We start from the raw sequence: 16,207 nt of genomic DNA, 5'->3' as shown, positions 1-16,207 counted from the left end.
AGCCGAGCCGGCCGGGCCGCCTATGACGGGCAAGACGGCGGCCCCGCAGGTAACGGCTGCGCGTCCCGACAGCAGCGGCAACAGGGCCTCGCTCTGGGCCGAACTGTGCCCGCCACAACTTCCGGGGCACGGCGCGAGCGCCTTCCGGGGGCAGCGGGCCGGGGGCGGGGGCAGCCGGCAAGCGGGCGAGGCGAGGCGCGGCGGAGCGGCCGTTAAGGGCGGGGGTAGCGGCCATGTCACCCGTCCCGGCCCCGACCCCAACAGGCGGGAGGGGCGGGAGGGCTGCTCCTGGGTAAGCGGCACTCGGTGGAGAGCGCGCCTCAGAGCGGTGCAGGGGTCAGCCGCGAGAGAGGTGGCCACGGAGCGGGTCTTACTGGCTTCTCAGGTAAAAATAAATAAATAGAGAATTAAAGGTGTAACTGCGCACACAGCTCTGGACAGGATTGGGTCAGCTGGTTTGGTTTGAATTTCTGGCGAGGCAGTGCTTTCACTTGCACTGTACAAGGTGCCACAGTGTTTTAGGCACTTGACACGGTAACTCATCAACAGCCGTTGAAGTTGTGCTGTTTTCATTAAGTGCACTACATGCAACTGAAAGCAGAGTGGACAGTGTATCAGTTAAAACCAAAGATACAACAGGAATAAATTGGGTAAGAAGAATAATGAGAGGAAAGTGCAACACCTGTGTGTCGTGCAGCTTTGTGGAAACACCGAACGTTCCTGTTAGCTGGCGCAAAAAAAACACCACATATTTGTTCTTACTGTGACTACCCACGTGTCATCTCGTGTGTTGCCTGTTGACAGACCAATACATGTAACAGGTCCTGGGCCAGAAGACCTTGTAATCTACAATTAATCTTGAATGTGTAATTACTGTCCCAGTACACACACGCAAACCAAAAACATTGCTTGTGGTTAGAGCAGCCAGCAGCCTGCACAACGCTCTCATCAGCTTTGTTTCAGACCATGCTGCATATGTTTCCCTTTTGCTGTCTGGCTTCTTTGGCCTTGCTCTAACTTCTGACCTCTCCACCAAACAATACCAGTTGCCCAGTTACTTCACAGAACTGGTCTATGTATCTTACTTTCACAGAGGTTGTGCAACTCATGTTTTGACTGTGTTTCAGTTATTTAAAGTCTTTGACAGAGAGCAGGAAGAATCTTACTCTGACAGCTGCTCACCCTTCCCTTCTGTTGACAGTCACTGCTTCATTGCAGAAGTGGCAGAAGCACATGGATGACAGTACTCCACTACCCCAACATTAACTTAATCTGTAGGTTGCATGAGAGCTGGAGAAGCTGAAGTCCATGCAGAGATTTTCTTCAGATGTACATGCTAGAAAGGTGATAGTATCTAGAAGGAAAAGGGGAGAAAGCACACAACTGTGATTTGTACCATTGCAGCTGTTGGCTTCTCTGTGTGTGAGTCAGTGCTCAGAGAGCTAGATGGGTAAAACAGAGGAAATGGGATTTTCCTATAACTGAGTCACGTAATAAGTGAAGACACGTAGCAAACTTTGTCATCTAACATACTGTATATGTTCATGTCCCATAAATGTAATATATCAGTGGGTTGCAAAGCAATGACCTGCTCTTAAGACATCTGCAGTATTCTTTGTGACCTTCATGTTGTCTGTTATGCACACTTGCCTTGAAGTTTGCTTGGCTTCAGTTGTTGATCTTGATCTGTGAGTCCACATCCAGATAAGTAGTTGTACCTTGCAATTTTTCCACAGCTGCCTCAGCAGCATCTGGATGAGCAAGGAACAAAGTCTACAAATGTCTATTCTGCTGGGTCATTTATTTCTTTTTATACTCCCTCTAGCTCTCACTATGGCTTCACCAGCTTATGTGAATGGCAGAGTTTATATGTCAGGATTTGTATTAAATTTGGATAGCATAGTGCCTCTTCGACAGTCAAGTTCACTGTCTTCATCAAAGGTAAAGTGCTGGTTTTGTTCACCTGCCAAATTGGTTGTCTTTACCATTTACCTGTTTTCTTACCCAGGTCACTCGGATTTACTGACAGACCAATTTTGGATTTAGATACTTCAGGAACTTTGCTGTTCTCTGTGGCTCTTTCTCCAGGTGGTTTCCTGTCTTCTTAAGACCTTACCACATCTCATTCCTGCTGAGAATTTCTGACTGGTCACATAGAATCATAGAATAGTTAGGGTTGGAAAGCACCTTAAGATCATCAAGTTCCCACCCCGCTGCCATGGGCAGGGACACCTCACACTAAACCATGTCAACCCAAGGCTCTGTCCAAGCCAGCCTTGAACACTGCCGGGGATGGAGCATTCACAACTTCCCTCCACAACGCATTCCAGTGCCTCACCATCCTTACAATAAAGAACTACCTCCTTATATCCGATCTAAACTTCCCCTGTTTAAGTTTTAACCCGTTACCCCTTGTCCTATCACTACAGTCCCTAATGAAGAGTCCCTCCCCAGCATCCTTATAGGACCCCTTCAGATACTGGAAGGCTGCTATGAGGTCTCCACACAGTTCCTTCTCTTTCTGACTTCACAGATGTTTTGGATCCAAGACATACTGGTTCTTGGTCATTTCTACTGTCGTTTTTGTCATACCAAACTGGGATTACTGCAGCTAGTCCAGATAGCTAGTCCATTACTAGTCTTTCAGAGATCGCATATCTGTTTGCAAACTTCTGCACATTCTGAACTTAGATTGCTTTAAGTCCTTTGATGGCATCTTCAGTTCTGTTAGATTTTCCTAAACGTTCTTCAGATCAACTTTGAAGTCAGAGACCTCCTCTGTTGTTTCACTATAACTCATATTCTTTCTTTTTAAAAATTGAAATTGCTGCTGACACCTTTAAAGCTTTTCTATAGTGGTTAGCCAGTAGCTAACATTTGTACAATCATTATTTTAGTAGCTAAATGTTTCAGTTTGTTTGCCTGGGCATTTCTTACGTGGTCTTATGCAGTGGCTACTGGGTATGCTAAATGCATGGTTTTTCTGAGGCATCAAAAGGAACCATACATTTCATTGTTCTCTGATTCATAACTGGTGAGTAAACCATTTCATGGTTAAACGTTCATCTTAAAGGTATTAAATTTTAGCACTATTTAGAATTAACTCCTTTATTAATACTGAAACTTTTACCCCAAATGAAAATTTTCAGTTTAACCCATCCTTTTTATTTAAAAATTAGCAGGTCATATAAATATTTTGTAAGGAGTCATTGAAAAGGAAATAGAATTGACCTGTGTCAGATATACTGTGGTTTGTATTTCCAGAAGTTCTCGTTTCATTGTAAAACGTATTTCAGTGTCAGTTCACAGACCCCTTGTGTTCCAGCTCCAGAATTCTTCCAGGTGGCACCAACATTTTGTGGTGAGCTTTATCATGAAGTTTGGACTCAGCAGGTCAAGTGCTTTTGCCTGTGGCTTACACTGATTTAGGCAGCATTCAATTCTGGAAACGAGAGAGTCCAGTACCATACAACATTTTAACAACAGATTCATCTGGTTAAGAAAGTGCTCCCTTATTTATCTTGTATTCTTTCTTTTTAATGCCTGAGCCTGACAAAAAGGGGACTCTTTGGGAACAGACTTCCAAATTTTGCATTGTGTTTCTGCAGTTCCCTGTCATGCATTGTTCAGAGATTTGTGGCAACAAACTTCTCAAAGGTATGAAGTGAAGGAGTTATATTTCTTCTTCCCAAGAGCTTTGGAATTTATCCCATTTCATGTGTAGTTTGTCTTCTCATCAGGGAAGTATTTTCTGATCAGTATGAGGTGCGTATTCCCCAGCATGAAGCCTGGATGTATTTTCAGAGATGGATACTGATTAAGATCCTTAATGTTTCAACTATAAATTCTATTCTTGAAGTAAACATAGGAGAGTAAACAGTTTCTGTTAAAACCATAGCAACAGCCTCATGACAAATCACAGAACTTTGCAGTCACTTTGTTTTGTAATAAAGAAGGCCTTTGATACGCTATAGGCACCACCTAACCCAGCTGTAGGTGTCAGTAACACTGTCTCACAGCATGTATGACTCAGCATCAAAAGCACGTTTCTGGTTGAAATGCAGTACAGAAGCTCGCCCTCTTTCTCTGCTGTAAGAGGCTACCTAGAGCTCTTTTATTCTGACCCCAGAAGTGTCCTTTGGACACTGTAACAAAACCCTTATAAAAAAAAACAAAACAAAACAAAAAAACCACCAACACAACAAGATTAAGCCAATAATTTAAACCAGTAGTTCAATACTTCGAGTATTGTCATCATTAGTTAGGTTGTCATCATTAGTTAAAAGTGGGGAAAAAATATGTACAATAGCAAATAAAGGTGTTTTGCTGCTGGACATTGTAATTCACATTGCAAAACTTTTCCTGAAATGATTGCTGGAATATGACAGACCTTGTCCTCTTGTTCATGTGGTATTCAGGGAAAAATGGAGCAGACCTGGTCATCCAGGAATTCCTCAGGTGGCTGTTCATATTGTAATTTGGTTTCCCTCAGTTGTACAGATTGTTTTGTTCTTGTACAAATATACCACTGATGTGGTTAAAGCATCCATGAGCTCTGAGTACCAACCTGTGAAGGGCAGATATTTGTCTCTGTGGCAGTTGGTCAGCAGACTTTTAAAGATAATACAATAAGCTACCAAAAACAGAATTTTAAACTTTAGGTGTTTTCTTAAGCTTGCTGTCTGAGATACTATGTATTCTTGAGATACTAGATGCTTGGTCCTTACCATGTGAATATTAAAAGCCTGGAAAACATCACTGCAAGTGAAGCTGCCTTTTGAGTCTCCCAAGTATATATTCTAATTCACTTCCCTTCACAAATGGATGTTCTCCTTAACCAAATTGATCTGTTTTCATTCCTCTAACAAAGGCTGCCACTTGCAGTTCCTGTAACTTCTTGCTGGCTGTTTCCCAAGAGGAGCGTCAATGTGCTGACTGTAGAATGTACACGTCTGCTTCCAACTAGCCTGTGATAACCAAGTGGGATGTAAATCTAATTAAATGCAAAAAAAAAAAGCTATAGTGTGTTGCAATAACATTCAAGATCTGACATCAGCTGACAAAAGCAAGGAAATTCCAAGTGAAGATTGCTGCTATGTCCTTACTTCACCCATTTGTATTTCAGAGTTTTAGGGCCTCAGAACTGCACACACTTGACTGTACAAAACTGTTCAAAGAGCATTGTCACAATGTCAGACTTTTAAAAATCAGCAACTTGTGCAACTGTAATTTTGACTCGCTTGTGGGCACAAAGTATGATAGAATTAAGTAGCCTATCATTCATACACTATTTTTCTGTTTTCCCCCTTCCTCATTCAGGACACAGAATAGATGCCTCTTACAGGAGAAAGCAGCTGGTTATTTTAAATCTCTGCGTGCAGCAAGTGCCCTTGGCCTTATTTATTTATTCATTCAATGAATAAATACTTAGGTATTCTGAGGGCATTTGTCATTGTGTTAGGTGATACTTCATTAGCATTAATGGAATTATTTCTGTGTTTATTTTTCAAGAGAAGAAATACGGTTTCATTATAGTTGCAAGGGAGTGTGGATTAGGTCTGCAGAGGGTGTCAGTACTGCACTGCTCAGATTTGTGGCAGTTAACACTGAAAAACCTTGCTGGTAGGTGAAGTCAGTCATGTCACAGCTAGTTCTCTGCTCAATTTTCCTATATGGTCCTTGGTGGAAGCAAGTGGAGAAACAAGAAGCTGGCTATACTGTACACTGTGAAAAGCCCATGACATTTATGTGACTGAAGTTACAGTGACCAGGGATTAGTGGTAAAGAATCTCATAAAATGCTGGGATGGTGTCAGTTGTGTCCCATGAGCAGGTATTACTGCTCATGCTATTGGAAAATTGGCAGATGGACTATGTGCCTTTGTATCAACCACTACGGTGCTAATTCAGGAGTATTACGTTAGGTCCATGTCACAAACTTATAACCAGGACACAAGCAAATAATTCATTTTGCCAACACAACTACATGGGATGTGTTTCAGTGCAGATGCAAATCAGGTAATGAAGTACAGCTGCAAAACTTACAAGTGTGTTTCTCAACATCATCAAAACTGAGTTGGAAGGAGCTGCTTGCTCTGCTTGGAGTTCAGTAAACTTTTTCATGTTTAGAAAGAGGTCATGTTTAGACCTAAGGAGGCCCCTTTATACATAATGCAAATATTTAAGGGATAGGAGATACCATCCTGTCCTTCTTCTATAGTCCAGTGATTAGAAACCCTGAAACTCAGCTTGAGGAGGGCCTGGGTTTTGTTTTATGCTCTCTCTGTGAACACAGAAATTAACATTTTTTTCCCTCTTCTTAACTATGTTATCCCAAAGGCACTACCATCTTCACTGAATTGCTCAGACTTGGCCAGTGATGGGCCCATCTTGTAGCTGGCTGGCACTGGCTTTGTTGGACATGGGGAAGCTTCTAGCAGCTTCTCACAGAAGCCACCCTTGTAGACCCCCACTACCAAAACCTTGCTTTGCAAACTCAGTACAAGCAGTCAGAGATGCTTTGGGAACCTCACTGAAATAGGAATTTATGGAATGTAGGCATCTCCATAGTTGGAAAACAACTGGATGAGAATTTTGAAGACAGTCATTTTGGCTTTAATGATCAGAAGTATTCATTTTCAGCATCTGAGTCCTTTTGCTGGTGTAGTCACCAAGAGTTGTCTCAGGTCACACAGGGAAATTACTGACAGAGAGCTGGGGTGAGGCTTCAGCATACAGACAAATACGTCAGAGTATGGAAAAATCAACATGGGTTTTTGTAGATAGAGAAGCTTTGTCATAATTATGGAGTTGTTTGACAAAATCAACAAACTGATAAACCAGGGTGATGCATTCATTGCCATGATTTCAAAAGAGCTTCTGGCACAGTCCTTCACCAGTGCTGCTAAAGGACATGAGCTGTCAGAGGTTAGGAAGAAAGCTTGTCTTGTGTCTTCTGTCTTCCCTAGGTGAAGGAGAAGGGTTAACGGGTAGCAATAGTCATTTTTTACACCACAGGAGAGTTACGATTGGACTCCCACAGGGATTCATGCTGGGACCTGCACTAGTTAGCATTTTCAGAAATGGTGTTGGAAAGAGACTGAGTAAGGAAGCAGCACAGTTTGCTGCTGATGCAAAATCCTTTACAGTAGTGGAGTACAAAGCTGACAGCAAGGAGTTTCAAGAGGATCACATTCTGCTGAGCAGCAACTAGAAGTTGACAGTCTCAATAGCTGTAAAATAATGCCTACAGGCAAAATCAATCTTAATTGTATGAACCTAAGTTCTACATGTGCTGTTACACCAAAAGAAGTTCTTAGAGCCTCTATAGGTAATTGTTTAGAAACTTAATTTCCAGTTCCAAGTCAAAAATACCAGGAATTATTAGAAAAGGAAGACAGAATGGAGCAGAAATCGTTGTGACATCCTTGTGTACACCAGTGGTGTGGCCACATCTAGACAACAGTATGAAGTTGGTTTTCCAGGTCAGAAAGAAGGTAAAGGTAGCAAAGAATAATAAAACATAGAGCACAGTTTCTGTTCTACACTTGACTACACTTGGACTTTTCATTTTGAAAAAAACAAAACAATGCCTAAATGATGGAGGTGAGATATTTGAATTATATAAAATGGTCGTTTGTGGAGAGAAGGTAGGGAACTCTCATGCACTTTTTGTAGTAAGTAATTGATAGCAGGTTAAAACCAACCAAAAAGTAGTCTTTTTTTTCAGATGCTGCAGAACTAAAGTGTGGACCTCACTGCTTCCAGAAATGTGGAATCTAAAACTATAATTATTTTCAAAAAGGGACTAAATTCAAAAGAGAGGTGGAGCATTGGTAACTAGTAGATAGAACAGAATACACTGGCCTTTAGTTCAAGTTTTTGCTAACCAACGCTTTACTGAAAATTCTGTATATGAAAAAGGATTATGCTATACCTGAGTTGTTCTTTATACTGTCCTCCTGACTGTGTAGTCCTGGTCATTAAGTTGAGAAGCAAGTTTGGCATACCTGTGGAGTCTGATACAGTACGGCTGCTTTGCAACTAGTACAGGAGAGAAACACCAAGATGGTCAAGGGACTGGAAAAAATGGCAACGCAGAGGTAAACCTATCTGGGCTGCTGCACTGTGGAAATATATTGCTGCCCGGGTGCAGAACCTGGTGGTGAACGTTATTCATGAGTGTGAAACGTGCTGCAGTTAAACAAGCCAAACGGTTAAAGCCTCTTTGGTATGGAGGACGATGGCTGAAGTATAAATATGGGGAGGCCTGGCAGATTGACTATATCACACTGCCACCAACCCGCCAAGGCAAGCACCATGTGCTTACCATGGTGGAAGCAACCACCGGATGACTGTGCCCCACTTTGGGCGCCAAAAAGAACTGTCGTGGTTTAAGCCCAGCCAGCCAGCTCGTTCGTTCACTCCCCCCGTTCTTGCCCTCCCCCTACTCGTGGAGGGACGGAGAGGAGAATCGAAAAGAATGCAACTCCCATGGGTTGAGATAAGAACAGTTTAGTAACTAAGGTATAACACAGATCACTACTGCTACCACCAATAATAACAATGATAAGAGAAAATAACAAGGGAAGAGAATACAACACCTCAGCACCAGACAACTGATAACTCGCCCCCCCAGCCCGACCAAACACCGACCAATACCTCCTCCAGCCCTGCAGTCGCAGCCCTTCCGGGTAACTCCGCATTACATCCTGGGCATGACGTGCTGTGGTATGGAATACCTCTTTGGTCAGTTTGGGTCAGGTGTCCTGTCTCTGCTTCCTCCCGGCTTCCCCTCCTCCCTGGCAGAGCATGAGGCTCAGAAAAGTCCTTAGCCAAACCAAACATCTGAGCGTTATCAGCTCTGTTCCAAGGCCAAAAGTCAAAAACAGTGCTGCACCAGCTACTAAGAAGGGGAAAAAAATGACTGCTACTGCTGAACCCAGACAGTATATTATAGAAGACTGAGAGAACTGATACTGTTCAGCCTTAAGGGGGCAGCTAAGGGACGATCTTATGCTGTGGTGTGCATGGAAGGCCAAGTCAGATTCTTGTCAGAGTTACACAGTGGTAGGCCAAAAGGGAATGGACACATGTTGAAACATGGGAAATCCTGCTTAGATGCAGAGATAGATGTATTTATTTATTTATGTATGTATTTATTTATATAATGAAGGTGGTCAAATATTGGAACAAGTTGCCCAGGAAGGTTGTGTGACTCCTGGTAGATACTCAGAGCTTGACTAGATGTGGTCCTGAGCAATCTTCTCTAACTGGCCCTGCTTTGAGCAGTAGGTGGTCCTTGGTGTCTTCCCAAGGCCCATTGCAACCTACTTAGTTCCGTCCTCTTAAGATAGGCTCTTACTATTTGTTTGTGCCCTAACTATACATTACTTCATATGGTATATTTTTTCTTAGAAGTGGAATATAGTGGGTTTGGATTAATAAATATATACTAAAGTTCAGTGCAAGAACACAGGGGGACAAGACGTTTTGTATTTGCCATAAAGAAAATCCAAGAGTCAGCAAAGGTACTTTCTAAGTGGCTTGACAGTAGTCATTAAAATGCTTTGTAAAAACACATCAAGAAGAGGACTTGTTTGTCAGGGTGCAGCTGTAGCACAAGTCAGTAAAGGCACTGTTACCCATGCTTACAGTGTTTGTGTTTTACTTCTAATGTCTCCTTTAAACAAATGATACATAATTAGTTTGTCAGACACTGGTGGGGAAGAGTATACCTAGCATAGCATGTCCTGCCATGTCGCCCAATCTGATTGTGAGTGCAAATTCTCTGCAGCTGGATCAAACCTGTTTCCAGCAAGAAAGCCAATAGAAAGATGCTCTTCACCCTGATTTCTCTAATCATGGTCAGCATTTCTTGGTATTTGGGTTAAGATTTTTTGAAAGATAAGATAGGGCTGTTCTGACTGACTGCTTCTGTTCAACAGCTGGCATGCATGGCATGAACAAACATTTCAGACTACCAGAATATCCCAAACTGCCCCTCACTGTTTTCTCCTGTAATAAGAACTTTTATTCGTAAGCTGCAAACCTTGCTACAGCTCAGCAACTTAACAACAGTGTACTTACCAGCAGCACTTACGGAATAAGCTGAGTCCTGTACTTTCAAAGAACAAATGCACTTCAACTTAATTACAGTCAGGCCTGAATAAAAATTAAAGGGTTTGCATGTCTGCTAGTCTATATGTGGGTAGAAAGGCAGTGAGGTTAAGATAATAGGCTCAAAATGTATTCTGAGAAAACATTTAAAACCACAGCAGGGTGTGATTGTATGCAAATAAGTATTTTTGCAATAGCAGATTAAACACCTTATGGAATTTGTATGAAAAACTGCATGCTTGTACACGATGCAAAGTGTGATTAAGCACCAGTGTGTGGAGGTTTTGCCTTTGGTAAAAAATTAAGGCAGATTTAAATCAATCAATGTTTTTCTCAGTCTTGTCACAGAATATGTTGTAGGTTACGAATGGTGACTACTAGAGAGAAAATGTTAAAAATAACACTACTTTTTCCTTGGGTGCACCCTTACAAGACTATGTCCTGCTACATGGCAACATACAGGAGCTGAGACAGTGAGAAAAGAAAACTGGCAAGTTGATCTAGGCTTTTACTGCAACAGCTGTTAGTGGTATGTATTTTGCCATCAGCTTACTAAATGACTTACTTAGAGAATGTTTTTTATAAAGCCTTCCAAGTATCTTTTTGATGGTTCTCATGAATGGGTGGATTAGTCATCCCAGGTTCCAGGGCTACATTTAAGTAAACATTTTTCATGTTTGCAGATTATTAAAGTGACTCTGAGGGGACCTGGTGCCTATAGGGACAGCAGGTACCTTCACAAAAATGTGCAATGGGCAGTGGTGGAGAAACCTGCACTGGCATAGGCAGATAATCACTGCTCTACTTGGTTGTTTGCATAACTAAGATTGGCAGAATGACTGAATTGTCTTTAGGAAATGGTCTTTAATGTCAGTTTCTAATTGACATAATGTCAGTTTCTAATTGACATTACATGCCAGAGTTATGTATCTGCCTTTCTAAAACTCCTTTCTCTAACACATAAGTTACTGTGTCCTGGGCAATAAGAGACCCTGTCTTTTTCAAGAAAAAACAGCTTTTAGGTGCTCAGGAAGAATGTTTCAAGAACATTCAAAATTGCAGCCTGGATTTTTTTCTCCTAGCAGGGATAGATCTGACTTAGCAAAATCAGATATAATGGTGTTTGTTTTCATCTAGTGTTTTTCCTATCTGGAGTAGAAAAGATAAAATACATTACTTCAAATTAACCTTGATGTAAATAATGAAGTAAATTGGACTGACAGTGATCTTCTGCAGCTCCTCTGGGTGAGTATGCAAGAAATAAAAGCTTCTCTGAAGAAGTCAAAGTGTCACATTGAAAAACAGTGAAACACACACTGTTTCTGTCTTCCAAAACAACTCTGCCTGCTCAGCAGTAAATCTGCAGAGGGAACCTAAGCTCACACTGCCAGGATTACTCTTCTTTCCTGCCTCTTAAACATAATTTGTTAGTGAAAGCAGTGGACAAAGAAAGTGCAAGATCAACAGTTCTGAACAGTGGTACAGCAGGCTTTGCTCTCCTTCATTCATGTGCCTTTGTCCCACATACTCCAAAATCACATCTAGCCATGAATGGATAACTGAGTGGCGTGATTTATACAGACAGATGAAAATCAGAGGGCTGTGAAAAGTATCACCTACCCATCTCTTGAAGGGTCCCATGCCTGCTTGGGGGGGAGCTCAGTTTATGAAGTTGCTGCTGAACTATGTATTATAGCCTGACATTTTAAGAGAAGAAAAACATAAACACCAGGGATTTTTTATTTCTAACCAGTGTATAAGGAGTGGGTTTCTTCAGGAAAGCAAGAACCTTCTTACCATGTAGGCAGGAACTATTAAGTGAGGGTAAAGGGCCATCCAAGGTGAGAAACTACTCCAGTCCTTGAAAAAATGACTTTTAAAATCAGAGCTGAGACATCCCACATAAAAGTCTGTGAGATAATTTTGGGTATGTTCCCTCAGAAAAGGCATAGAAGAAGGGAAGATGGAGTATGGCAAAGCAGACTTATTGGTAATAGAATATAAAGCTGCATTTACAGTGCCTCATTTTGCAGCCAGTATATTATTTCTCACTTTTAGGACTCCCTAAATTCACACATAAAGCTAGTAGAAGCAAACTACATAATTGCTTGAAATAAGGGAAATAAAAGCAGACTTGTTAATTTAATTATATTTTAAGCAATAATTATTTTAAGCAGAAATAATTAGATTTCCCTTCAATTATGTGTAAGAGCATATATTTTAAGCCAAATAAGGTACAGAATTAGAATATATACCAACATTATTCTCTCATGCAGAAACAAGTATGGGGAAGCGTCTGAAGGAAGTCCTGCTTACGGAATATTTTCCAAAGCTATTTGATTCAGGTGGGACTAGCCAGCTCTACCATAGAGAAGTATTTGTCCCAGTTGTCTTTGTTTCTCCATACTGCCTCTTAGCAGGAGGAGAGAGAGACAACGGAACATTTTTGCTTGGCTTGTATTTATGTTAAAGAAACCCCAAAGAATGAGATTGTCAAGATGAAGGGAGAAAAGTTGATGTTTCTGAGGTTTTGACTCCTGGGGATGTTTATTCCACTGCTAAGAAAGCTTTAGCCCCCTTGTGAAGAGAGCTTCATTATGGCAGAAGAACCAAACTGGTAACTGTGGATCATGGATGATCTTTGATGTTTTTTCTTCTCTCTCTGTCCTACTTTTGGCCTTTCCAAAGATGTTCAAATAGTTGCTCTTTGTGTTAGTGGTCAGGGCAGGCTGCATATCCTGCGTATCCACTTGTCAGTGCAAACCTCTATGAAGCAGCCTGAAGTATTTGGTTTTTTCGTTCTTCATTCACAGTTGTTGGGCACAAGCATATTTTGTCAAAGTAATGAAGCAAGATGCTTAGAGTACGGGGGTTTAGGTTTGCTTCCCAAGGCTACTTAGTTCCGTACCAAAGGACTGCATGCCCACTCCAACCCTCAAATCAGTCTTTCTGATACAAATGGGAGATTTTCAGAGTATTTTGGCTCAAGTTTCATTTGCATCTCTCCTTTTCTAAAACCATAAGAAAAATTTTCATGTAAATGACTTCCAGGAATATTAGTTTTTAAAAGAAACCTATTTTGTTAAAGATGGTGAAAGCCATAGACAGCAGTCGCTTTGCTTACCCCGTGTAGTCAGACTGAGTTGTGTTGCCACAGGATGAGAACTGTACTGAATGCTTCTTCAGTTCAAAGTGGATCAAGGGTATAATTTTAGAGCTAAAAGACTTTGCTTACAGTTCAAGTAAAGAACTGCAATTTATTTTACCACCCATCCTCTATTGCCCATTTAGATTGAAGGCCTTCAGGCCTGGAACTCTGCCTGTGCATTTCACATGTACAGTATTCTCAGGATACAATATAAATAATAATACATCAGCATTGAAGGGAATATCCCTGTGGAGCAATCCACAACTGAGTGAACTTCTCGGATATTATGGAACAAGGCCAGCATTACTTCAAAAACATTTTTCTTAGACAAAGTCAGTCAAATGCCTAAATTAAAATTCCACTTTATTGCTTTGGTCTTATCAGATGAAGTATCTGTATGTTCATTTAATAACCCTCTCATGCATTTTATCTTTATGCTTAATTTAAATATGAGAAGCAAACACATTTTATATAGTTGTTATTCTCCAATTACTACAAAAGCTTCTGAGAATCTTTGATCATGAGAATGTTGTTTCAAATCGAGTTGTGCTTCACAATTACAAAATGTCTTACTGAAGTTAGTTTGGATGTAGTTCTAGTCCAAGTGCAGTAAACCAGTCAGTCCTCAAAAAACAGGTATGACTACAGAGCAGTAAAGAGATTGGAATGCACTCATGTAACTGACTTGATTTATTTGGTGGTGGGGTTTTTTTAGGCAGAAATTCCAACAAAACTGTAATAACAAGTGTCTGATGTAGTGATTTAGCATGAGATGCAGTTTTCAAAATGTTACTGTTATTAAAATACTGTAGATTATAAAATTTAATTAATTTATTGTTCAGGGACAGTACAGTACAGTAGAGTTTCAGCGACAGAGTTTTGGTTTTTAAGGGGTATTTTTACACAAGATCGTGGAGAGGTGACACAGGCCAGTAACCAATATCAACAGCCTTGTGCATGGACATGGTCAGATTAGACTATGAACTAACTTTAATTAAATTTAACTTCTCAATGAAACCATGAAAAGTTTTACTGCTTTTCCATTTTCCACACACATACTGTGTCACCCTGTAACACTGAAACTCATACAAATGAATTTCATCATCTTTACAGTAATGACTTTGTTTCTACCTTTTATTCTTGAGGGGAAAAAAAAAAAGTACCAGAAAGAATTCACAGCCTTAAAAGAAGTGTCTTCTCTCTATTCTCAGCAAATGTACAAAACTCGGACTCACTGTTCGTTTATTAATAGAAAGCAAGCACAATTTATAGCACAGTTTATTTTAAATTCCAGGGAATTTTAAAACCCAGAGAACTACAGACCAGTCAGTCTCACCTCTGTGTCTGGCAAAATCTTGGAGCAGATTCTCCTGGAAGGCATGCTAAGGCACATGAAAAACAACAAGGTGCTTGGTGACAGCCAGCATGGCTTCACTAAGGGGAAATCCTGCCTCACCAATTTGGTGGCCTTCTATGATGGGGCTACAGAACTGATGGACAGGGGTAGAGCAGTTGATGTCATCTACCTGGACTTGTGTAAAGCGTTCGACACTGTCCCACACGACATCCTTGTCTCTAAATTGGAGAGACATCAATTTGATGGATGGACCACTCAGTGGATAAAGAACTGGCTGGATGGCCGCACACAGAGTTGTGGTCAATGGCTCAATGTCCAGCTGGAGACCAGTAACGAGTGGTGTCCCTCAGGGATCGGTGTTGGGACCGGCCTTGTTCAACATCTTTGTCGCTGACATGGACAGTGGGATTGAGCGCGCCCTCAGCAAGTTTGCCGATGACACCAAGCTGTGTGGTTCAGTTGATACGCTGGAGGGAAGGAATGCCATCCAGAGGGACCTTGACATGCTTGTGAGGTGGGCTGATGCCAACCTCATGAAGTTTAACCATGCCAAGTGCAAGGTCCTACACCTGGGTCGGAGCAATCCCAGGCACAGCTACAGGTTGGGCAGAGAAGAGATTCAGAGCAGCCCTGTGGAGAAGGACTTGGGGTGTTGGTTGATGAGAAAATGAACATGAGCCGGCTTCAGTGTGCGCTCACAGCCCAGAAAGCCAACCGTATCCTGGGCTGCATCAAAAGGAGCGTGACCAGCAGGTCAAAGGAGGTGATCCTGCCCCTCTACTCTGCTCTTGTGAGACCTCACCTGGAGTATTGTGTGCAGGTGTGGTGTCCTCAACATAAGAAGGACATGGAACTGTTGGAACAAGTCCAGAGGAGGGCCACAAGGATGATCAGGGACTGGAGCACCTCCCGTATGAAGATAGGCTGAGAAAGTTGGGGCTGTTCAGCCTGGAGAAGAGAAGGCTGCATGGAGACCTCATAGCAGCCTTCCAGTATCTGAAGGGGGCCTATAGGGATGCTGGGGAGGGACTCTCCATTAGGGACTGTAGTGACAGGACAAGGGGTAATGGGTTAAAACTTAGGGTGGTGAGGCACTGGGATGGGTTGCGCAGGGAAGCTGGAAATGCTCCACCCCTGGCAGTGTTCAAGGCCAGGTTGGACAGAGCCTTGGGTGACATGGTGTAGTGTGAGATGGCCCTGCCCATTGCATGGGGATTGGTACTGGATGATCTTAAGGCCCTTTCCCACCCAAACTAATCTATGATTCTATTCTAAATTCAGCTAAACTGCATGAACTGTTTGAAATTGCAGTCTCATGGCTGTTAAATCCTGTAGAATGAACCTAGCAGGAAACAGGAACCTAGGAGACTGGTCAATAATGAGATGCTCAAAGAGTACAACTACTAGCCAAGAAGAGTCACCATATGCTGGCTTGCAGGCCTCACAGTTGGGTGGATACTAAATCTGTTTTACCCTTGCCCACTACATTCTGTCATGATCCAGGGCAGTGCCCATGTTCATGGAACACTGCAGTTCCTGGGTGTTGCTGCTAAGGGCTAAAAAAGGAAGACTCAGAGCAACCGC

The 16,207-nt window shown here is 41.9% G+C and overlaps 1 long non-coding RNA gene across 1 annotated transcript; it reads left to right on the top strand.

The window, feature by feature from the left end:
- The first annotated feature begins 2,335 nt into the window (after positions 1–2,335).
- LOC134161146 (uncharacterized) lies at positions 2,336–12,422 on the top strand. Its single transcript, XR_009963848.1, has 3 exons — positions 2,336–3,504; positions 4,706–4,790; positions 12,395–12,422. It is a non-coding gene; the product is annotated as an uncharacterized LOC134161146 (long non-coding RNA).
- Positions 12,423–16,207: the final 3,785 nt, after the last annotated feature.

Source organism: Pezoporus occidentalis, unplaced genomic scaffold, assembly GCF_034315485.1.
Source record: "Pezoporus occidentalis ecotype Australia unplaced genomic scaffold, CSIRO_AGI_Poc_V1 ctg17, whole genome shotgun sequence".
In the NCBI taxonomy this organism is placed as follows: Eukaryota; Metazoa; Chordata; class Aves; order Psittaciformes; family Psittacidae; genus Pezoporus; species Pezoporus occidentalis.
This window is presented reverse-complemented; position numbering and strand designations above follow the sequence as displayed.